The sequence below is a fragment of the Triturus cristatus genome, chromosome 9 (assembly GCF_964204655.1).
Source record: "Triturus cristatus chromosome 9, aTriCri1.1, whole genome shotgun sequence".
Taxonomy (NCBI): domain Eukaryota; kingdom Metazoa; phylum Chordata; class Amphibia; order Caudata; family Salamandridae; genus Triturus; species Triturus cristatus.
In genome coordinates this window covers 275,372,189-275,397,793 of record NC_140592.1, presented here as the reverse complement: position 1 = coordinate 275,397,793, position 25,605 = coordinate 275,372,189, and the positions used below count along the sequence as shown (strand labels likewise).

The 25,605-nt window shown below is 44.8% G+C and overlaps 1 protein-coding gene across 19 annotated transcripts in view; it reads right to left on the bottom strand.

Annotated features, from left to right (window-relative positions):
• Positions 1-25,605, bottom strand: part of FOXP1 (forkhead box P1) — a 1,129,017-nt gene that overhangs the window by 760,903 nt on the left and 342,509 nt on the right. For 3 of the 19 annotated variants that reach the window (XM_085624908.1, XM_085624919.1, XM_085624922.1), the window contains exon 1: positions 10,730-11,070. The exons of 10 other annotated variants lie outside the window; for them this stretch is intronic. The gene's annotated coding sequence lies outside the window, so the exon portion shown is untranslated. 6 more of the 19 variants (XM_085624907.1, XM_085624920.1, XM_085624923.1 and 3 more) reach the window with 5 other exon arrangements.

Sequence of the window (25,605 nt, the reverse complement as noted above, 5' to 3'; positions counted from 1 at the left end):
AAGGGTATCCCTTCGTAATAGCTAATCTCCCAGGGGGATATAAAATTGTTTTACAACTGAAATGCAGTCGCAAAATAATTGCAGTTTACCGCCTACTTCAACTAAGTGGTAAGTCAGACGCAAACGGGAAGGGGTCCCCAGGAGACCCCTTTTTCTTTCTTAATGGTAGCGAAAACTTTTTTAAGAGCAGGCAGTGGTCGCATGGACCACTGCCTACCCTTAAAAAATGAAACAGAAATGTTTCATTTCCATTTTTGAAACGCATCCCGTTTTCTTTTAAGGAAAACGGGCTGCGTATTGGAAAAAAAAGTTGCTTTATTTAAAAGCAAACACAGACATGGTGGTCTGCTGTACTCACCAGGTCACCATCCCTGTGTTATTGCACATTCGCATATGGGTTGCAAATTGGTGTTCTGCCTCATGAATATTGATGAGACAGGTCAATTGCGACCTTGGGAATTGCTAATGTGTCTGAGGCACATTAGTACATTTTATTTTGCGAGTCTCTAACTGTGAGTCGCAAAAAATCGCAATTAAAGACTCGCAAAATGAAATGGTCGAACATCTGGCCCCTAGTCTCTTCTATGGCTTACAACGAAAAATTAATTATCACTGCTTGAATAGTTCAGTGCCACACTCAAAATTGGTATTGTTAATCATATGTTTAGAAATGCATATACTACTTTGATGACTTGACTGCAATCTTTCCTTGTCCCATTAGTTGGAGGCAGGAACATGCATGCCTTGTCCTGTTTACCTTGCAAAACACAGTGGGCCCGATTCACAAAGGCAAACTGAGACGAAAGTCTAACTTTAGGACTTTCTATATTCACTAAGGGCATCTACAAGTAGTCAAGTTAAACTTTTTTCTCAGTTACACTTAAGTTTTGGTGTTAAGTTTAACTGAAACCAAAACTGAGAAAAAAGTCTAACTATACTACTTATAAATTCCCTTTGCAAATACCAAAAGTCGTACAGTTAGACTTTCATCTCAGTTTGCCTTTGTGAATCGGCCCCCATGTATATGCCTTATCTACTAATTTGTTCACTCACCGTCTTTGTGTTTGTAAGTGTGTGTGGTTGAGGCCTTAGGTGGGAAGAGTTTGACGTCATGTGTGAGGGTCCTAGTAGTGCTGCGAGTAATGTGAAATGCGCAGAGCATGGGCATGCACGTGCTGCGAAAAGAGTAAAGACAGGACGCTACTATATGTATCGCAAATACCTACCAATTGGTTGGATCACTACACAAGGAACTGATTAGTTAGTATTGGATCATAAATCAGTCAGTGCACAGCTATGAAAACCATAATTCGCCCACCAAGTGCACTGCTCATAGCCTCACACAAGAAGTGACAGAGAACATCACAAAGGCCATCAATTACATCACTATTGCCATTACATATCACCATGCCATTGACATTATGGATGATTGGTCAATGAATACAAATAGTTTCTTTGTTTGGATAAATGTCATGAATTAGTGGTGTGCTGTTACTTATTGATACAAATATTGTTTGGTCATGACCAGAGAATTTGATGGGCAGGTCATGGTTTACATGGCAGGGGTTGAGCTATGGTTCATATACCTATCCGTCCAATTTCAGGGGGTTTCAGTTTTATCTCGTAACAGCATTTTCAATATAACTGTCATTTTTTAAAGAATTTCTGACATTGTTTAAACATACGTTGGAATGTTATGAGAAGAAGAAACACTATTTACATTTTATTCTGTGATTTTGTTTTGATGATATACCATATCAATCTTCTATACAATCAACTTCTGCTGCACACGACTTTTGGCCAGGCACAGTGTGGGGTGGCCACATGGTCTGGTCTACCGCCAGGTTTCACTGAACCTGGCCCGGGATAAGCAAACCACCTGCTAGGAGCACTTTTTTTACTTTAAGCGAATGGGTGTCTCTTTGGGACCCCCCCCCCCCCCCAACGTTCACTTGGAAGTCATAGGATGATCTTCATGCCCCTTTATGCCGCCTTACATTTATTATTGAGTACCATGTCACAAAATGGTGGCCACAACAGACGTTTTCCTGTTGCAGGCAGCTAATTAGCGCACTGAGCTCCATGGACTCCCTACTAAATCAGGTTTATATAGTGTCTGTAATTAATGATGATGATACCTATAAGCACATCTCTCATTAACCTTTCAAAGCCCGCCCATCATCTTCTGGTAACACACATTTCTCAAAACCTACTGAATGGATTAACAAATCAAGCAAAGATACTTCTCCAAACAAAGTTGTAGTTTCATGTCAAATTAGGTGTAATCCTGTCAGCAATTTTTTCTGCCGTTTTGCTGCAAGGTATTCTATGTGATATAACATTGAAAAAGAAACTTCTCTGACTCCCTTTTCAATTTTTGCATTCCAGATGGGTCTGGGCAAATCTTGACATGTTGAAACGTATTCACTTATGCTATTTGACTGAAAGGTTTTGTCTAGATTAATTGAATGGTGCCAATGTCATAAACAAACCAAAAAATGACTTTTCAATGGAACCTGAGTCTTAACTAATAACTACACATTCACTATTGCTAATGATGACTAGGGAAGAGGGGTGGAAACGATAGGAGCAACATAGGATATGGTGGTAACTTAGCAATTACCATCATTTAAACATACATAGTGCAGCAGTCGTAAAACATCGCATTATTCATAAAATCATTGTAAAATGCATCTTATCATGGTATCTATGCATAGGATGCACCTGCAGGTGGTTATATGCCTGAATATCAAGGACAGAACTATTGTACTAAAAAATGATATAACCTGGATATTGAAACCTGGTGAAAGTAGGGGTATGCAGGGAAGTACATATTTAGTAGTTTTAACTCCACATCTATGTACTATGAAGATATATATATATATTCGTAGCGCATAGATGTGGTTATAAATATATATATATATATATATATATATATATATATATAATATATATATTCTGTATTCGTAGTACATAGATGTGGAGTTAAAACTACTAAATATGTACTTTCCTGCATACACCTACTTTCACCAGGTTTCAATATTATATATATGGAGTTGAGTATAGCAAACCTACACATCTATACATAGCTACAATTATGTCATTTCGGTAGTCTGTTTTTCGTCCACAGTATGTTTGTATGGCAATATTTAATCAATAATGTTCCAATAGTACACTGTGCAGGTCATGTCTGTACGCAGTGCACACAGGGTATGGCCACAGACCTGATGTTGTGTGCTACACATAGTGTACTATGTACAGGGCACACCCACAGGCCGTGTCTTATCTGACTTTGCAGATCATGACTTGTGCACCCTACAATTCACTTTGAATCCTGCACTTATTTTTGGGACATTCAGCACTGTCCAGTGTCTATTCACCCATCATAGTTAGCCCATGTTTTCGTGGGTTGCTTTAATTCATGGCAAAACGAGCAGATGTTGTCAACTATTGACCTATTTCCTTATATGGTCCACAATGTCTGCAGAGTTTGGGGGCAAAGACCCAGGTTCTAGTCCTACCATCCTAGGACCAAGTGAAAAGGGGCCACTAGTCGGTGTCCCATGGGTAGCACTGTAAAAACAGTTGAGACTTTTATTCATGCACTCACTGCTGGATATCTGTTTGAATGGCTTATTGTGCATACTACCACCACAAACTATGTTTTATAGTATTGTGAATCTGCTTTACAACATAGGAAAGTGGGAACACGAACGGGAGAATGTGGGAAAATATAGCAACTCTTGCCTAATTTTTGCCTTTGAATGTAACCCCGGGCGGAGACCTCCGCTCCGCCCGTGGTGTGTGCAGAGATTTGCCTCCTCCGCATTCCGCGGCGAGCACGGAGAAGGCAAATCTCCGCACACTCCGCAGCGGAGCAGAGTTGGCCAGCACCCGCCTCCACCCCCCTATATTAACAAGTAAATTTACATTACTTACTAGGAAATTAAAACCAGTTAACTGGCATGCGGCATCCCCGGGCTGCCCTACTCCTCTTCCTCGCCGTATCAGTAATCCTTGAGAAAACTGCGCGTGCCCGCCCATGCGCATTTCTTGCAAGAAGTGCGCGGGCGCGCGCATGCGAAGTTTTCTCAAGGATTACCCAGACAGTCAGGAAGAGGAGGACAGCCCGGGGACGCCACATGCTAGGTAACTAGTTTTAATTTACTTGTAAGTAATGTAGATTTACTTGTTAATGTAGGGGGGGTGGAGGCGGGTGGCGTAGCCGAGCAGAGTAACATGGAGTTTGTTCGCAACTCAGTGGACCTCTGCGTAGCCCCGCTATGCCCACTACTCCCAGGGTTATGTGAAAGTAGCATTTCTAAATAAATAAAAAAAGGATCAAGATGCAACTTATTTTTAAGTATGGAACAGAGCTAACTATAACTGGTGAATTTCGGTGGTTTTGTTTGTTTTAAAAGTTATATTGTCACTAAAATTCTAATCTAACTATAACGTTACTTGAGCCTTTGTTTTTTTCTGTGAATTTCTAGGGTTTAGTCAACGTAAAGTAATATTTTGTTATCATATCTAAAGCCAACTACCAGCTGCTCACAGCCCTTGGCTGTGCACTGTGTTGGGTTGGCCACAGGTCCTGGACTGCGGCCAGGCCCTGCATCCAACTCCCCCCACCAGGCAGGCAGCCAACCCCATGCCGCACTTGGCTGAAGGGCACCCACCAAGCACCACACTGGGTGCTACAGTTGGAGCCCCAGTACCCACCCGGACCCTTTCGGCTGCCCGCGTACTGCAGGAGCCGGTATAGCTCCCGCTCAGAGAGTGAAGCTGCGTATGCTTGCTCCTGCTTGTTTCCCTGCCTGCATCAGTGCAGCCAGGGAAACAACGGTCCGCTCCCAACCAGTGGGAGCATTTTTTAAACTCCCACTGGATGGGAAGAGGCATGCCTTCACTGCGTGCGCTGCTGCAGGCAGCCAAAGCATGTTTGCTCCCGCCTGGTGGGAGATTTAAAAATGCTCCTACCGGGCGGTAGCAAGCATATGTTTCCCTGCCCATACCAGTGTGGGCAGGAAATGTACTGTGCCAGGGGTGGGCTCCCTGTAACAGTGTACTTGAGCTGGCCCCAGAGGATGGTGTCCCAAGGGCCTGTAAAGGCTCAGGGAAGGGGGTTGTGTGTCCTCCCCTCCCTTTTTAAGTTATCTGATGGCCCCTGGGAATGTCCCCAGGGCATCTAGGGGCTCGGGCAGCATGGCTTCCCACCCCTTTTGCTATACAATTCGGCCCTGGGGAATGGAATTCCCTCGGCCTGATAAGGCTGTGGGAGGGGACCCGCCTACCCCCCTCCCTTCATTTTCTACTTCGGCCCAAAAGAAAACCCCAAGGCAATAAAATATAAGTTCAAAAAATGTATTTTATTGTGGCATTTGCAAATCCTATGATAAATTCATAAATCCTAGACCCTCCCTGGGTCTGGTGGACCTGAATCCAATACAACAATAAATGGGAAACAAAGTATTCAGTGCACTAAAGCTGCGCTTAGGCAACAGCCACCCAGGGGGATTGGCCATATGCAGTGAGGAGCATGCAGGACCAGGTGAGCGGAGGCGAACCCCTACTGTGCATTGCCAAAACCCAAAAAAACACTAAAATTCTCACATTGTGGTTAGGAGCACAATCCATAACGCGCACAAAAGCAGAGCAAACCATAACTTGCACACCAAATGTAATGCTCATGACCCCACAAACGTTGTGCTACTAACAAATAACACCTACAATTTTAATGTAATTAAACAATAATAAATAAAGCAAATTAAAGAAACGACATTCATAGTCGCCTCTGTCAAAGTGGTAAGGGGAATGTGATATCTAATCTCATGTGTAAGAAAATTTGCATCCGTAATTGCATACGTTTCATTAATTACCATTACTGGGTGTGCGAAGGGGCCATGATTCACTCTAATGGGTCATGAAGCCCCTCCCATCCGCAATGTTATTAAATAGCAAAAAGCACTAAGCGTACCTTAGTGTATGGTTTACACCATGCTTTTTTGTGTGCAGTAAATACCAACAAAAGTATTTAACCCTAACTGGACGTGCAGTGAGAGAAAATCATAATAATTAGACCTTGTGAGTATGGCTCAGTTGTTCTCTTCATTAAGTTGTACTTGTGCTGAGTCTCTAAGAAAATAAGCATTCTTTTCTCAACCCAGGTAAGTTATACTGTAGTGATAAATGTGTGAACTTATGTTTAATTAGTACTCTTGTCCCATATTACTGGTTATTTGGCCACTTTTATTACATAGAACATGATTAGGTGAATATTATTTGGGTTGACTGTGGCGCTAACTATTCTTGGGTTTGTATAATAGGCCCTGATATTAGAACCGGTGCTTCAAGGGTAGAGGAATCACCCTGCCTCCTTAAATATAGATCAGAGGTTCATCCAAACAGTATATTTATTTGATGAGTTTTATATAGCGCTGGCTAGACCCGGAGGTATCAGAGGGCTTTACATGGGGTTCCACAATGTTACAAAGTTACATCAGTTACAAGTAACATTTGTTGCAAAAAAACATTTAAAGAGCATAGAAGACTAGATAAAAGGAGTGTAGAAGGGTAGGGGAGTAAGGTAAAAGGGTAGGAGGGAGATACGGCGGAGAGACGAAGGAAAGTCTGCCCAAAGTCCGGCTGGGTGGGTGACGGCCAAGGGGGAAGTCCACAGCCAGCCTCCTCTATAGCTATCAAGGTAGCTCCACCGGGCATCGGCCGGTATATCCAATACCCTGAGAACAAATCAAATTATATAACAATTTATGTAAAAAGTTCAATGCACATCAGTTTCTTCCGCGTTCTTTATTGTCTTAACTACTTCTTATGCCCAGCCCCAGCCAACACGTGTTTGGTCGTATGGGGAGTTCCCCACCACGACTTTTACATGAATTTTTGACGTGTGCTCTGGGTATTGGATGCTTTTATTCCATGATTGGTTCTAGTAGGAAACATATGTAACTGATCAACCACGACTTCTGAGCAGTTTCACCCCTAGTATGTATGCAGTTGGTTCAGTGATGTAACCGATGGGGGTGACATCTGGTGTGACTGGCAAGCTATGAGTTAGAATCAGCGATGGGTCAAATCAGCTTGTCATCCTCCAGAGAGTAAAATGTTCACTTCCAGTGAACTTGCTAATAGAAACACCTGTTATTTACAGTGCTTTGAAACGGCAAAACTGTAGTAATAGGCGCTGCATAAAAGGTTATCAGTTGTGCAGCAGAACACTCTAATGATGGATTGTGAACGTTCTTCACTTAAGACGCATTTTGCTACTAAAGAGATCTGTTGGCGTTTAATGGGCAGCGGACACAGGCTTCTCAGCTAAACCCAAGTTTTTAGAGAAACCCACAGAAAGACAATGCGTCTTTTAAACACGTCACACCTGTCTCGCGTGGCCGTGGGGCCGCAGCCGTGCACATCACACGGTGATCAACGCTCTCACAAAGTGGGCTTCTGAGAGCGCGGTTGGAAAGGCGCCGTGTGAAAAGAGGTGGAAAATTAAAGCTGAAGCAGCAGAAGAAAGGGCTTAATTTACTGGCATGTACAGTATGCAAATGAGATTACTCTCAGCTTAACTGCATCATTTATGTCCATAATAACGGCATCATCATTACAGAGCTCAAATTAAATTACACCATAATTAGCATATCAAAGTGATTGGTTAAAGTTTAAAACAAATACCCAATTTTGCTAATGAACAGCTGTAATTGGCGCGTACACTTCAGTGAAAAGTCCCTAAACAAATATATGTTTTAGAACACAGGGAGGCTTCCTGTGAAGACAGGTCTGTGGCGGGTGTATTATTTCTACACAGAGTGACGTCAGACCCTCTGGTAAGGGTGACCCGTGCTCGTTACTTATGGGTGATAAAATGCCTCGTCTCCAGCAGTGGGACTTACGCGTCTGTTTTCACACGTCACTGGCACCGTCTCCACAGGCGCCCCCTTCCCGCCTAAACGTCTGACAGGGTCAGCCGTGTGATTCGCGTGCACATACGGAGGTCATGTCCAATAACATGCGAGGGCACGCTCGCTGCGTGTCCCCTTGCACCCCCTCCGTGGAGAGGGAAATCAGAAGCCGTTTTCGGCTCTTCTTTCTTGAAAATAAAAGGTGAGACGTTACTAGCGCCACACGACAGGACTGTAGCATCCTGCTCAACCGGTGACATGAAAAGGTATTAGGGGGACCTGCAATTCAATGTTCTCTAATCTAATCATATCAACACGGCGGTTCCAGAGGTGGCTCGAACACTTGTCGCTGCTGTGCTGCCTTTCACAACCAATAAGAGGCCGCTGTGAGTCAGTGCCACTGTGACACAACGTAGAACGTCTGTTCGACTCAACCAGCGCGCACACATGGTGTCTGCAGGGACCCTTCTCGCAGCCACATTGACCACCCTAGTGCTGGGGGTTTAGCTCTCATATAAAAGCAGGAGTATTGGTGCAGGAGTACAGGGGAGAGCCCACTGCACCCCAATTATGGCCTTCTTTACGTTCCCAGGGGCAGGATGGGCCTATCTGCCTGGCCTGCAGTGGGATCTAGGGCACCCTGGCAGCGTCACTGAACATTCACAGAGTTATGACCCACGAATATGACCTCTAATCCCAAATTCAAACCTGTGGCGCACCACAGACACATGTTGCGCATGTATGAACCAGACCCTCACTGGGATGAGGGCAGGGAGGCTTGTGTCCTCCATTTTACAGTGACCCTTCCATGCCTAGCCGGCTTGGCTGCTCACTTCTAAGCCCAAGGAAGGCTCTGCGCCGTCTGTAAAAACAAAGACCGGGCTTTCTTGTACACTGCACACTTGCTCGAGTGGGAGAGGTGTCTCATAAAATGTGCATTAGAAAAACAGAGGCCTCGCATTTTAAGAGAAAGTGGCTTTTCGTTTTATTCATGGAGGAATCCATTAAAGGCGAGATCTGAAGTAGTATGCAAATGACGTGCCTTTCAAGGTAGAGCCAGGGCAAATGCACTCCATCAGCTAATGATGCCGCTCATTATGTGCGGGTGCGGTGGTAACGAGGAGCCCGCCACCCGCCAGTCCGGGGCCTGACGCGAATCCCCGCAGAACGGCCGTCTCAGCAGGGCTCGTTAGGGGCCTCTGAAGCCGGACTCCCGCCACCGGACACACAACTTGAGGGAATGGATTCGGAAACTGACACTTGCACGGTGCGGGCTTTAAACAGACGCTTGTCATCTGTCAACCCAGCGCCCTCTTGGAGTTCATCACCGGCCCAAAATACCCGGATAGCGCAGTTATAGCGCTTGCTCCAAAACTCCGGAATGCCCTGGACCCAAATAAGAGCTGAATCAAGCTACCAAAATCAAAAAAATGCCTCGAAACCTATCTCTTATAGGAAGCCTTTGCAGGCCTTTCCCGGAACCCGGGCTACCCAGGTTGAAGAACGTCGGCCATGACATCCATCACTCACAACTGGACTGGTGTTTGAATACTTCCCACTGTGATCTGTAATGTAATTTCAGCGCTACGAAGTTATCGAGAGTAATCGAGAGTAGACAGCGCTTTACAAAACACCTAAACACATTCATTAAAATAAGATGATATCCACAAAACCCGACATTTCTTCAACACACACGCATATATTTGATAGAATTTCCAGTGAAACTGCACGCTTCAGGAGAGGAAAAAACAGCACCCAAATGTCCAGAACAAAATAAGAAGCCCACTTGAAATGTTGAATAAACTGTCAGTGCGGCTCAAAATTGTTTTTTCGTCTCAGTGCACGGGGACCTGCCAAAAAGTCCACGGCATTAAAGCAAGCATCGCAAAAGCACCGGCAGCGAGATTAACATGACGTGAAACTGCACTTTGATAGCCTACGTGAGATTATGAACGGCCGGCACTTGCCACGAGCTGCAGCAAGGCGTCCCTTTCTCTGAGGTCTGCATTCACTTGTGCATGCACTGTTAAGACTGTTTTCAAAGACTAAACGACTGTGTCTCGGGCTCCCGGGGTGTGCCCCCACGCACCTCCACCCCCGCGCCCACCTCCCACTTATTAATTGTTAGTTCAGCCCCCGTGCACTCCGGGGCTCCAGCAGCTGGTCTGCCAGGCTGCGCTGCACTCAGAACCCAAACGTGTCAGCATTCCTTGCTCTCTCGTTTCACGCACACACACTCAAGAAGACGCACAGCAACGTGCACAGCACACACAGCCACCACGCTGGACGAGCACAAGAGCAACCGCACGTCCAACGAACAACCAGCAGGTAGAAAAGTAAACAGCTAACAAACAAGCAACCCAAGCATCTGCGCGGGACGCGGCAACGCGAGGCAGCCGCGAGGAAAACTAACTTCACTTTTAAAAACAATGGTTTCCAATTCAGAAAAGTAATAACACTAACTAGTTAAGCGAGAGCCTCGCCACTAAGTCATCTTGTACGAAAATCACGCCGATTCCCACACACCCAAAGTTAATTACAAAACCCGATAAGTCGCAAGTGTTTTCCAAAGGCGGTGTGTGTCCGGCCATGTCGGCTGGACTGAGAACAAAAGATGCCGCTTCCTAAAACTGCACAGAGTAGGAAGCCCTCTCACTCCTTCAGGCTCTCTCCCTTTCAAGGCTCTCTCTCTGGGTGCCTGTTTTTTCCCCCTCTCTCGCCTTTTAGGTCAACCCCAGTCGTGCACTCGGAAGACAGCCCTCCAAAAAGAAGTTGTCCCTCCCCCCGGAGCAGAGAGTTTAACAACCTACCTTTTGTTCTGTGGCTGCAGACACTAAGTGCCAAGCCTCGGGACCATGAAGACTTTGGAGCAGCCAAGAGAGAGGGGGCTCAGGCAAACCACAAGCAGAGAGAGCAAAACCGTGCTGACAACTGCTAGGCGCGAGCATGCCTCCCAGCAGCACTGTTTACACTAGAGTGAGTGAGTGCACCTCCAGCCGAACAGCCGCCACAACTGCAGCACTTGGGGCACTGCCGTGCCGGGGAGCGGACAGGCGCCGGCACTTGCCTCGGAAGCAATAGGTGCCCACAAATCACCCAGGCTGCACTGCCTCAAACTGCCCACCTCCCCTGCCGTGCACCAGTTGCGAGTGACAAAAGTCAACCTTACCTTAGCGTTCGCAGCCGGGGGCTGCACGAGCATAACTCGTGAAAGACGAATGCAAAGACTATGCCTCGAAGGAAAGACTCCACAGCTCTCAAATGAATAGGAAAAAAAAAAAAAAGAAAGAAAAAAAAAAGCGTGGCTTTACATTTCCAAACAAACGCTGCTCAGCCCGGGCAGCAGGGCACGGAGCAGGTTTACGTATACAGAGCAAGTGTGTGTCAGAAGGGAGAGTTCTGCGGGGGCTGTTTGACACTTTTTTTCCGGGCAGCCTTTTGTGGAGTTGCGCCGTTTGTTTCTTATTGTCTGAGAGGCACCGTCAGAAGCTGCTCCCCGAGGGGGCCCCTCAGCCCCGGGCTCGGCCGCCTTCAACAGGGAGGTGACCATATTAGGATGTGCCTGGTAAAGTAAACAAAAACATAGTTGCGCTGAAATTGATTTTTTTCCCAGCTAAGCGTGTTAGAGTCAGCCCTGTTTCTTGCCTTCCGTATTGGTTGTGTTTTCTCGCTGAAGCTAGTTTATTTACGAGCAAATTACACTGCCATCACCTTAAATTACTTTCCCTATAAACAGTCCACAGGAAGTTTTGGGTGTCATAAAACAGACAATTTTCAACTGAAAGAAAGTAGTACATCATCGGATACCCACAACTATAAAGTACTATTTTGGCTGAGACTTTAATATTAATAGCAATAATTAATACTTTAATATACAAGTATTAATGTGGAAAAACTTAAACGTAACATAAAAGTACTATGTTGTTCAGAAACTAATTTTGGAACGCATAGGCTTGCAAATGAACTGGCTGGTCACTCTTATGTGTATTTAAAACAGTACTTAACTCTTTTTGAAATAAAAACTGTACTTTTGCCAACTATAATGCACAGGTGTCGTGTTGTTTTCTGTGCAGAATGAGACGTTGGAGCTAGCATGTAAAGCAAGTACGCCTGCCAAAAATTAGCAGCATAAGAAAAATAGACGAATATGCAGTGCGGGCTTTATGCGAGAAAAACCCCGCTTGGAGCTGTTCGGTGTGAGCTCTCTCAAGAGACTGAGAGCGCCGAGACATGTGGAGGCAAATGTCCATGAAACTACCGCAGAGCCACGACACACAGAAATCACGCGAGGCAGCAGCAGCGAAAGACCAGCCCATGGCTCTGCTAGACAGGTGGAGCCCCCAATCCCCTCTCTCTGGCCCGAATATCCCGCCTCTCCCTTTCGTGCCTCTCTCTCCCCATCCCCCCCCCCCCCCCCACCCCCCCAAAATGGGAAACCATCACGAGAATCAATTAACAGTCTGTCTGAGGGACGACTTTTCAGGCATGCAAAAAAGAAAAAAATAATAAAGAAGCAAAAACATGTAGAGTGCCTTGTGAATTTGCCTTGAATAAGGCACTTGAGCCCGAGGAAGGAACACAGCGGCAACAAAAATAAACACAAACTTATTACACACGAGTGATCAAAAATACACGTACGTGTTGCAAAAACCGCCAAAAGAGCGTTCAGCAAGGCCACTTCCCCCAAATACTTCCATTAATTTTAACGCAGCACAAAACACTCCACATTTGGTAATGTGGCATCACGTGCGCTCAAGAGGAGAGAAACTGGACGGTATTTCCAGAACAGTGTGACAAAACAAGGGAGCTGAACTTCACACGTTCATCGGAATCAATAAATCAGACAAACAAGGCGCGGTTCAAGAGTTCAAAGGCACGGTGGCCAGTTCACCACGTCTCAGCACTCAGCCAATAGCAACTTGACTCCATCGCTCCTCATCGCAGAGACAATTTCATGGCCTCGTTTTCATTAGTCTGTCTCGCTGAAAATGGCCGGCTATTTATGTATACACTAAAATAAATTAGACGTTTCATTGAGCAGCGCGATTCTTATAAAAGACATTAACGCAATACTTGGGTTTTTCCAGGAGGAGTAAATAAATTAATCAATACGTTGGACGCAGAGCGAGTTTGCTATTGTGGCTCCTCTAAGTGTTTCATTGGGTTTATTTGTTTGAATAAAAACTGTACTGGGACAGTCGGGCTAATGGAAGCATCGGGGGAATGAATCCATCTAATTTTTAACGCAGACTTAATTTGTTTTGAAAAACTGCTCTCAGTGTACCCTTTTATTTTCAAGATCATTTTTGTAAGCCTGCCTTTAACATTTCTGAGTATTGCGAGAAATAAAAAAAAATGCTAAAACTTAATTACCAGTGTGGTGACCTAGCGGTTCCCTTCCGTCTCTCTGGGATAGGAGGGACTCGAGCAGGCTCCGCCCCCTGCCTTCAGTGCTTTATATGGGCAGGTGCTGTCCGGTACAGAGTGCCTGCACTTATCTAATTTGAAAGGAAGGAAGAGTACCTGCACTTCTCACCACTACTGTGATACATTTAATGGGAGAGTACCTGCACTTCTCACCACTACTGCGATACATTTAATGGGAGCATACCTGCACTTCTCACCAATACTGCGATACATTTAATGACTACTGCGATACGTTTAATGGGAGAGTACCTGCACTTCTCACCACTACTGTAATACATTTAATGGGAGAGTATCTGCACTTCTCACCACTACTGCGATACATTTAATGGGAGAGTACCTGCACTTCTCACCACTACTGCGATACATTTAATGGGAGAGTACCGGCACTTCTCACCACTACTGTAATACATTTAATGGGAGAGTACCTGCACTTCTCACCACTACTGCGATACATTTAATGACTACTGCGATACATTTAATGGGAAAGTACCTGCACTTCTCACCACTACTGTAATACATTTAATGGGAGACTATCTGCACTTCTCACCACTACTGCGATACATTTAATGGGAGAGTACCTGCACTTCTCACCACTACTGCGATACATTTAATGGGAGAGTACCTGCACTTCTCACCACTACTGTAATACATTTAATGGGAGAGTATCTGCACTTCTCACCACTACTGCGATACATTTAATGGGAGAGTACTTGCACTTCTCATCACTACTGCGATAAATTTAATGGAAGCGTACCAGCACTTCTCAGGAGAAAACTAGTACTCTAAATTGTGAGCACCTGCACAGCTATAGTTCCATTGAAACACTGACTGTCTTAGATTTGAACCTTTCCATCTAATAAATGCTCAAAAAGAGGTTTGCACAGGTAATCAAAGTGATTGGCTGAGGTTTGGGTGTAGGCCTGGTCGAAGCCCTGTGGCCAATCATTGCTGTGCTTGGCTAAAGGCCATGCTTACTAGATATTGGCCACCTATGGAGCGTTGGGCTCAGGACCAGGCTGAAGCACACAGCTGAAAGACAGAAGCATCGATGGTATTAGGGTAAAGTCCGGTAAAACGAACAACTTAGGAGTTACCCCAAGTATTCTCTGGAATGGCGCAGTACTTTTGATAGAACATTCCACAGTCCGGAGGCATGAAACCGAACACAAGATGAAACACCACTATCTGCTGGAGAGATACAGCGGGAAAAGATGAGCATTGCTGACATATAACGATATGCAGATTGTGACTGCAAACCCTGCAAGGCCAACTCAGCCTCCCACCGTAAGAGACTGGTTTCTTGGCTTCCATTAAACTGGGTCACAGTACCACTTGTTATTTACAGCACTTACGAATATCAGATGTGTGGCACCAAACAAGACATAAAAAACTCAAGTTATTATTACCATGATAATCTGAGGGTTAGATTTGTTGGAAGTGTGGAGTACTGCCTTACCTGTCCATACGAATGTACAACCTTTTTTCTTACAGGTGAGCTTCCTTGGACTCAGTCCTTCAATTATGCGAGTTTCACAACTGACTATGGAGGCTTGAGGAATTCAGGTGGGTTAGCAGCTCAGCGTGCTATAGGACAAGCGGCCCTTGCATGAATATTAATAGGTAGGACACCACTCTTGCATATTCAATGGTCTTCTACCACAACATGGAGGATGGTTAGTGACCAGCTGAAGTCTACAGAACTCCGTCCCTCCTGGGCACTGGATAAACTCCTCAGGATGTGATCCCACTGATTTCCCATACCTCAAATTGAACTAACTAGTTTGCCTGTTAGGGACTTGCTAACGGTTAGCCTACTGTGTGGAATTCTGCATTCAATGGGACATCTCAATATGCTCTTGTGAATGTACGCAGCCCACCTGGAAGTTCTAGTATGGGATTAGATCTGTTAGCCCAACAGAAAGGAGACCTGGCCAAAGTCCACAGTTGCTGAGAGGTCAGAGTCTGTCGGGAAGCTCAGAGCCCCTAAGTTAGAGTACATTGCAGTGATTGATTTGGCTTGTGAGGGTCAAGCTAATCATTGTTCATATGATGAGGTAATAATCACAGAAGGGGTTCCTAATTTATGGCACACAGCTAGAAGCTTTTTAGGTCCTATAAAGTTCTTGCGTTGTGCAGTGGCAGGAGAGAAAGAGACTATGGGCCAGATTACGAGTTTGGCGGTCCTGGAGCGAGCGGCCACGCCACCGCCCTGCTCCAGGATTGTCAAACCAGTGTGCACACCGCCTGCCAGATTAGGGCTGTTTTAGTCACTGGTGGGCTGTTCTTTGGCGTTCTCATGGCGGTGCCTATGAAATAGGCACTGCAATGGGAACATCAAAGGCAGTATCTGCACGGCATGGACTTATGCAGTCTATGCTTTGCAGGTACTGGAGTGAATGCACGTAGGGGCACGTCATGTGACCCCCTGCATGCAACCCATGGCCCAGAGGCAACAATTTCTTCTCCACCACAGTTTTCATGGAGGAGGAAACACCACGAAAACAGTGGCGGAGAGGAAACTCATAATATGCTTGGTGGCGGTCCCACCAAGCATATTGCAGCCTCAAGACCGCCACGCCACCACCAGGGATCTTTGATCCTTGGCGGTTGCGGCAGTGCAATGGCGGTCCGACTGCCCAACTTGTAATGGGGCGGTCGGAGCTCCGCAGCTCCCCTGCAAATCTGGAAGTCCTCGGACTGCTAGACTCGCAATCAAGCCCTATGAGGAGTGATTTCCTTTGGACATCACCTAGGGTTAAGAGCAAGAAAAGGGACCTTTCCAACATGTTAACAAACTGGGCTCGCTCCTTTCCTTTGAGCACATGATGGTCTGAGGTCCTCATACATGCTTTAGTCATAACATGATGAAATTAAAGGCATTTTATGGTAGGGAGCATATGTGCAAAGGAGATAACAGATGAGAAGAGAGAGACAGAATTAAATCATCTTTTTCTGGGGTCAGGTATGGTCTACCTTTGGGGAATGGGATAGTATAATACCCTTGGTTAGGATTGTGAAATATTTAGATACCCAGTCAGATGCAGGAAGTACAGTTCTACAATATAGGGGTTTAGTTCATGTTGGCTCTACAAGCTGTTACCAGTTGCAGGATTTCAGAGAGTTGAGTTTCCCAGAACTTTAAGTTTAAAGAGTCCTAGAATAGAGTCCTATAGAAAGCGTACAGCATTACGCCTTGCCTTACTGACATGAAGGAGAACTTATTCTATTATTCTAGATTAGTTTGAAGGGATTAGAGCTGACTTCTGTGAAGACATATTTGCATTTCATCGACTTACTCAGGCAAAAAAATAGCCATCGCTGTATGTATATTCACCCTCCTAGTTGCAATAAACTGTTGGCCTACTCAATGTTGTATACAGATTTCTACCAAATATTTCATTGCTTTCTTCACAAAAAGGTCAAAAAATCAATCTGGAGGCACAGAGGACCATTGTTTAGTTAGTAGTAACTATTTAAATATGAGGATTATGTAGCAGCACTCATCACCTTGACCATTTCAATGCACTAATGGTCCATCATGGGCCAGGGAGGAGCTCAGCCCCTCACATAAATGACACACACTCAGAGGCACAGCAGGAACCAGTTGAGGTCACTTACTCATTGTTACTTACAGAAATCTACATAAATGGATCTATGTTTCAAGAAAAAGACCTATGTGGACATGGGAGGAAGACCATTTATGTGCCAGACTTCACTGAAAAGATTAACACAATAGCAATATGAGTTCTTTTTTTTTTTTATCATAAAAGGTGTAAGTTTAGAGCTGGCACTCTAAATTGCTAAATTAGCTTTGATCTTGGTTCTAAAAGCTGAAATAGTGATCTCAGAGACACAAATGGATTCCAATGCAGAGTATGATATGTCAGATTATACAGAGCATGTAGCTCCACTTGAACACTTTACTTTAAACTTAAGGGGTACGTCCCATTAATGTTATTTAGCAAGACATAAATCACAATGGATGGAAAAGGTTAACTAGAAAGCAAGATTGGCATGCGTCTGTTTGCAAATGGGAAGGTCAGAGATCTCCATGTACCAGCAAACGAAAACAGACAAAAACAACTATAAGAAAGAGCAACATGTTCAGATCTATTTGATTGTAATGGATGAAAATGTAAACAGCTGAAGTTTAAATGGGAGTAATTCACCAGGGATCAAAAACACATTGTTAGGTCACAAAGTGTGTATTGACTACTTATAGGTTCAAGCTAGCAGATGAATTAATGCAGAAGTCAATTCAATAGGGTTTCTCAGCATTCTAAAAAAATCAGTAGGTTTTGGGATTTTGTGCAATAAGTTTCAATACCTAAGCAATCTGGGGACCCAGCTAATAATGAAAATATACTTGAGCTTTGTAACCAAGTCTAATATTGATTATAATGAATTTGATCACCACCTTCGTAATTAGAGGAAGCATATAATTTGACTAATTTAGGGGTGAAGTTTCAACTGAAATTTCAATTATATAATAATTGAGGCGTTATCTATATGAATAGTAAGTAAGTAAGTTACATCTATATTGTATGATTACCTAAAATCATTAACAAAAGACAATGTAAATCACGTCAAAAAACGACACCAAATATAAAACGTCAAAACATTTGTCGCCGAAACGAGGTTAACAGCGTCAGAAAGTGCTACAGCCCAGTTATATGGGAGCAGCAAATAACCCAAAGAGTTGTTTTGTGTGGCAAATACAGAATAAGGCAATGCTGGGCAAAGCTAAAATCCAAAGGGAGCGTGCAATATTGTGCGATGCAGACAGGCATAAAATTAAATGGTGCATGAGTGTGTATCTGAATTAGTGCAACATATAGTGCAAGTTAAAAACAGTACTACTCCCAGATCAATGACGATGAGGTATTAAAACCGGTGGGACAGGTAAAGCGCATGAGTCTATGTGGCGCGTATATATGCAGAGATCCCCACCAAGAGATTGTGCCAGAGGTAAATAAGATGCCAGATGTAAAGTCAGAGCCACCCACAGGACCCTAGAGTAGTGCACCCTTCAGGTGTACCAATGTGCTCCTCGGGGTCCTAACTTGTGAGGTGCATGTGTGAAGTCACTTAGTGCCAATTCATATGGAGCGCTCCTCCTGAAAGTGTTACTGCAGCAATAAATGATCAGCGGCTCGTATATTGTAATCATTTGACTCCGTTTCTTGGGTTGTTTTTAGAATCCTTCCTGCTTCAATGTAAAACTTGCCAATTCGTGCGAGGGCCACCGGCACCATGGTGGTGTAGATGAACATATCTATATAGATAGCAGCTTGGGGGCTTCTTTGTGAGGTCAAAGAAATACATTTTAAACACTGCAGCCATCCCACAATGTGCACAGTCAATGGCTGTACTCGGTAGAGTTACGGTGCCCTTAAAGGGTTAGGTGCAGGGTCTGGCCAAATGCTACACCCTGCTGCTAGCCAACAGTGTGAAGACCTGAAGGCTGTATGCAGTCAAGTTTGACTGCTCACAAAAAGTTTGATGCAGTTCCTGGTGAAGGCTAGACCAATCGGCCAACCACCTCTGCACAAAGCCAAAGATTGAGCGCAGTAGGAACTGGCCCTGCAGCCAACATTGCTGCACATGACCTTCCACCATGCATTTTTTTGTTTAAATATCTTTATTGTTTTTCTTAAATTTTTTAACAATCCAGGGTCATCTGAGGTGTCATACATACATATACAGATCGACATTGTAGAAGAATGCATATAACTGGGGTGCATAGCAAAAGTGTGGTTACAATACACGGTGGTACATATACGCCTCTACAGGAGGCCTACGCTGATAAACAGTTGCATGCTACTCTCTTTTCGTGCTACTGCATTCCAATTCCCCATTTACAGATAATGACGTCTGTGTGATATACGAACACAGCTAGTATGAATCCAGTCAGTTGTTACGTGGCATGTACAGTAATAACTTACATGGGGTTGTGAATGTGCGTCCATTTCAGTATAACACTGCAAGATCTGCAAAATATGCCAATAAGACATATAGAATCCGAAACACAGAACTAATAACTTATTAAAGAAACTGCCATCAGAAAAAAAGGGGGAACATAGCACGACTGAGCATGAGTATGTGCATCTCGTACATGATATTATGTTGGCTCGCCAGGGTGGCACTTTGACTCATGAGGGTAATGAGGAACTCGGCATTCTAAATGGTTGGTCGGGGACTAGAGGAAACTCTCAGCGGCGGGTTCGAGCCATGGATATGCTGTACTATAAGTCGCAGTACTAACAATGGATACCGCGCTTCCGTTGACTCGGGACCTTCAATGTTCGAATTATGTACTGTCGGGGGGGCACTGTTGTCGTCATTGTCCTTCCCATGCGTGAAGGTTGTGAGTATGGTATCCCAGTGTTGCGCTATTGGATAGTTGCGGAGCCCCGCTGTTTCCTGTCTGTGCAGTGTTGTGCTTTCTGCCTGCGCCCATATCGTGAGTGATCTTTCCCAGCTGACTGTCTCTGGGGGGACGTTGTGTTTCCACCTCTTTGTAATTATTTGCTTCGCTACTATCAAACCCAGGTCTCGAAATCTGGACGTGACTCTGTTTTTCTTGGACCTGGCATATAGCCCCAGTATGCAAACTTCCCATGTATGTGGCAGGGAAGTGTCGGTACAGAGTGCAAGTGCCGTAGTTACTGCTTGCCAGTAAAGTTGTAAGGAGGTGCAGGACCAGAGCATGTGCAACAAATTAGCGTTGAGCTGCTGACAATGCGGGCATGCGGAGGTGGCTATGGTAAAATATCTGTTATGTTGTCGGGTGAGAGGTACGCTCGCTGTATAATGTATGTTTGTATAAGCTTAAATTTGGAGCTTCTCTGTATCAATGAAGAGCTGGCTAGGACAGCACTCCATTCCTTCTCCGTCCATGGTTGTCCTCTATCCATTTCCCAGCATGAGCGGAGACTCAGCATTGGTTTCTGTGTGTGTGTAAGCAGAGCTGTCACCAGCCAGTGTACTATATGTGATCCCGCACACATTACATGTACGTAATGTAGTAGCAGATGTGTCGTTGGCTCGGCCGTCATATCCCCCCAGGAGGCCGAGAGGGGCCTTGTGAGCGAGGTATGCAATAGAAATTGCCCTACCGGTAAGCCATAGTCTCTCACCAGTGCCTCCAAGGAGAGCAATGTACCATCCACATAGAGGTCACCTAGGGTATCTATGCCCACAGCATGCCAATGTGTAAGGATCTCCTCGGAGGTGCCCGCCCTTCCTCTAGGTGTCCCCAAGAGTGGCAGTATCGGGGCGTATGGGATTGTTGCTCGGGTGAGGTGCAAGCTCCTTCTGTAGTATTTATGCGCCAGTTCCAAGTGTATTTGGGATGGTCGTGGAGGCATGACCTTCCACCATGCATAGTGGGGGTTTGGCCACCTGCAGAAGTTTGGGTGTAGGGCCTGGTCAAATCCCTGTAGCGAGCCATTGCTGTGCTTGGCTAAAGACCATGCTTAGTATGTATTGGCCAACTATGGCAGGTTGGGCTCAAGACCTGGCTCTAACACCCAGCTGAAAGACAGATACATCTATGGTTGGCCACATGATGGCTTTTGGAAATGTACTAAAAACATGTGAAAATGACACTACAATACAGATACTTTCTGCACATTGAGCAGTTGGTGAATCACTTCCTCGACACAATAGCAAGACCAGTCAAAAACACTGCAAAACTCAAAAATGTACTAAAAACATGTGAAAATGACACTACAATACAGATACTTTCTGCACATTGAGCAGTTGGTGAATCACTTCCTCGACACAATAGCAAGACCAGTCAAAAACACTGCAAAACTCATCTTGTGATTTGTAAATATGTAGGCAAGCACCACACATACCCATTAGATAAATGTGTCTGCCAGAAATGTTTGGCTGAAGGACAAGAACCTTCTTTCGCCTCTCCACTGCACAACCTTTTAATTCGAGCTTGTGTTCTGAATTGAAGAAGCACTGCTGGTGCAGCAGCCCTACTGCTAATTTTGAGTGACACACACATTTTTTTCAGAAATGTTGCCACTTTAATGACAGAAGGGCAATGATGCCAGTGCCATATAAAGTCTATCAGACCACATTTTTTTTCTTCTGAGCTTTAAATAGCACAAACTTGACACAAAGGTATCAGAGAGATTTACATGAGCACCAGTTGCATTACACAAGGACACATTTATTTTTGTTAGGCACAGGGAAATTAAGTGATTTGCCCAGAATCGCAGGACGTTGAGTGTAAGTGGCCGAGACTCGAACCCGGTTCCTCAGATTTGAGGTCACCTGCCCTAGCCATTATGCCACATCCTCTGCCCAAACTGCTGAACCATTAAAGTGCCTAGTCCAATCCCACCGGCCAATTTAAGCTACAATAGGGCAGCCAGGTAATTTTCTTATTGTATGCTTTTCACAGAGTCATTGAGTGCCTGGCATGGCCAACGTTAGCTGTAGAATCCAGGAAAAAAAACCATTAGGGCCCCCAAGATTGCCCAGAGCAGGCAAGTAACTTTTTCCACCCCATATTTTTGTGATTAAATTCTGGAACTTGGTTTTTGTTTTGCATTGTGAGTGCAGAAATACAAACACCAAAGTACAAAGAAATAACACCAGAAAAGCTACTCATGCCAGATAAGGAACAACTTGGGATCAATCCATTTCTGCATAGATACGGAATGTTTCTTATTACAAAAGCCAAAATGCCAAAAGCCAAAATGCAATTTATTGTTTAGTATTTCTATAGACTTGTACAAACCCAGATGGAGAGCAAGGGAGAGCTGTAGGCAGTGACAGGACTCACACACACGCTAGGTCAGGTTTATTTATTTGAAGAGGTTTTATATAGCGCTGGCTAGACCCGGAGGTATCAGAGCCCTTTACATGAGGATCAGTGAGTTAGAAGTTACAAGTTACATCTGTTACAAGAGCATAGTCAAATATAGGATAAAAAAAGCAATGTTACGGTAATTCGTTGGAGAAAGGGGGGAGGATGGAGACATAACAAGGAGACGGGGAGAAATTGTGCCCAATATCCGGCTGGGTAGGTGATGGCGAGGAGGTGAACTAGGGCCGATCTCTATAGCTGTCTGGGCAGCTCCACCGGGCATCGGCCATAATGCTTGGACTTCGCTGTCAGGATAACGATCAGGTGTAATCTGAAAATGTCGAAATCAAACAAGGGAGTTGGAGATGAGAAAACCGCAGTCCGATCAAAACCCAGGTGTGAATGGGGTTATTGTTTCGGTGATTATCAAGGTGCAATCAGCAGGAAGCTCGATGTCCGGGAGAGGCAGCAGCTAGAGAACCGTAGAAGACTGCGGGCAAAATGAAGTCAGGGGGCGGCCACCATCTTAAAGTCAGGCGTTGTCCTGGCCCGACCTTACAGTGGACACCACGGCCTTGAAATGCCCCCAGAATAGAGCGCCTTCGTAAGGGGAGATCAGATGGAATGCTCCAACAGCTCAGTTTGGGAGTGCCCCGGAGCCCCAGGAGTCCCCTGCAGCGGTAATCAAGACTGGCCTTAGCCGCCATCTTAAGGTCAGGCACTGCCCTGAGAAGGCTCCGCAATGAATATTTCGGCCTCAACAAAGTCCCCGGGCCAGATCGCTATGTCTGGGGGGATTCCCAGTAATGCCCCCACTGCTATGAACAGAAGGGCTCTGGTGCCTCGCTCACCTCCTGATCCTGCCGGCAGCGTCGGGTTGGGGTCTATCGCTGCGGCGGTAGTCCCCGCAAGCGTTCTGTCAGCACATCGCCTGGGGCATCAGCAGGACCACAGGAGACGTGTGAGGTATTCCCAGCGGCCTCACCCGAGAATGGCAGACTGCATCCACCTTAGTCGCAGCTGATGCTGCCTCCGCTGGGCTGAGTTGTTCAGGGAAACCGCCCGAAGAGCGGCTACGGGGCCATCTTGTCTCCGCCGTCGCCTCCGGCTTCGCCACACAAAGCTGGGTCAAAGGTCAGTGTGCCTGATCAAAAGCGCACGCCGAGCACCTTAAAGCTTCACACCATCAACACGGCGCAGCCACGTCAATTTCGGCTCCTCCGCTCGGCGGTAAGACTCTCTTCCGTGGCCCCAGAGTTGAGGTGGATCACGCCCACTCAGCCATCTTGGCTCCTCCTCCTCCAGGTTAAGGACTGGAACAAAGGGGGCAGAATCGGCTCTGGCGTTGGGCAACGCTAGCAATGGGCGGTGCTAGCGGCAACCACATAAAAAAATCTGTGGTCCCTTGAACCGAGCATAGTTATTATTTTTACTAATTAGGTACCCCCCACACCTCAACACAAGGACCCCCAAATTCAACTGCGAAAAAACTGTCAGCCCTGAATATTTGAAACTGGAAACCTCATCCGAGAAACAAAATGAACACACATTTCTCTGAAGCTTCTAAAGCGATTTATAAGATTAGGAAGATATTTCTTTTAATTTGGAGAAAAGCATTTTCTAACATGCACTATTTGTAAGAAGTAATTTCCACATTAATTTAGGAATACCATCCTGTGCATTGCATGCTACATAGTTTTTAAATACAACCTCATATATTTTCTGCACTGACTTTCACCAGAAAGTAGAAAAAAATGAATGATCCGACTCAAAGGCCTGAGGTGTCAAGTATCAGGTTTTACCTCTATGCTAATGGTCTTCACATTAAAAGAAAACAAGCAAAACAAAAAAGATCCCTCTAATGGCTGGCTGTTATCACTGGGAGTCTGCTGTATATTTAACCGCATTCAGCATTTTGCCAGCTTTGCACTTTCTGAAATGCAAGATCTCGGATTGTCAGATATGCATTCTGCAACAAGGGTAGCCTGATCCGACCCAGGGGATGCCTGTTGTGATCACAGGTAAAAATCCCAGACTGCAAGGTAGCTCATTTTCAGCCAGTGCACTTAAAATACGAAACCGAGAGCTCTCGACGCACTTGAAAGTTATGAGAGATAATTAGCATAGCGTAAGAGCTACAGTTAACAGTATGAGCCGCCAGACCTGCAAGTCTGTGATCATCTGTCTAAAAGAAAGCAGGTAGAAGCTAGATGCACATGGTTATAGACAGACAGACGGATAGATGGGTGGGTGGATGGATGGATGGATGGATCGATGGATGGACGGACAGACAGACTGGCCGATTTGCAGGAAAACAGATAGACATAAGAATAAATAGGCAGGTAGAGACGAATACAAAGACTGGACATAAGCAGAATGAGGCAGCTAATGGCAGAAAGAACTATGGACAGGCACACAGAGACTTGGGGGCATATGTATCAAGCGAATTTTTAGTCGCAAACGCTGCGATTCGCAAAATACAGCGTTTGCGATTAAAAATTCGCAAAACGGGATGTATTAGGCAAATTCCCAACGCAAATTTAAGGAATCGCTAATTTAGCGATTTCTTAAGTTTGCGTAAGCATTTAAGAAATCGCAAATTGCGATTTCTTAAATGACATGTAACACTCACCAAAGGATTGCGATTAATCCTTAAGAAATCGCAAATTACCACCAACTACAAGTTGGTGTTAATTTGCGATTTCTTTTAAAAATGCACGTTTTGTAATTTTACAAAGTGCCACGTGGTGCACATACATGCCCTTAGGGCATGTATGTGCGCCATATGACCACACATGCTAATTTCAGGGGTGTATCAGGGTGTCATCTTGACACCATTGCACCTTTGAAATTATTCTCAAATTGCGATTAGCAAATTGCGATTCGCAATTTGAGAATTACTTCCCATACATTCCTATGGGTCTTCTGGCCCATAGGAATGAATGGGCAAGTATTCCTTAATTGCGATTTCGTAATTTGCTAATCGCAATTAAGGAATTTTAAGAAATCGCAAAAAGTTTGCAATTTTTTAAATACATCCCGTTTTGCAATTCTCAAATAGCGATTCCTTAAAAATCGCTATTTGAGAATCGCAAATGGTGATGTTGATACATATGCCCCCAACTCTTTTATAGACAGAAATACATTTTGAATGATTTCATTAGAAGATATTAATAGGATATGCAAAGAGGGTCACGTGCAGATAAAAAAATGTATGAGTCATAAAAATCATTTTACGAGGCATAAATGAGCTATTGTACAGAGAAAACTCGTTTTGCGATTGTAAGACCATGATTTTAGGAATTACAGGTTTGCAATCACAAAGTGGCTTTGTACATGAGGCCCCATATGCACACATTGAGATTTTGCAAACATGTCTAGAAGAATATTCAGACTCCAGAGTATGTGGCTCAGTTGTTGGGAGAAACA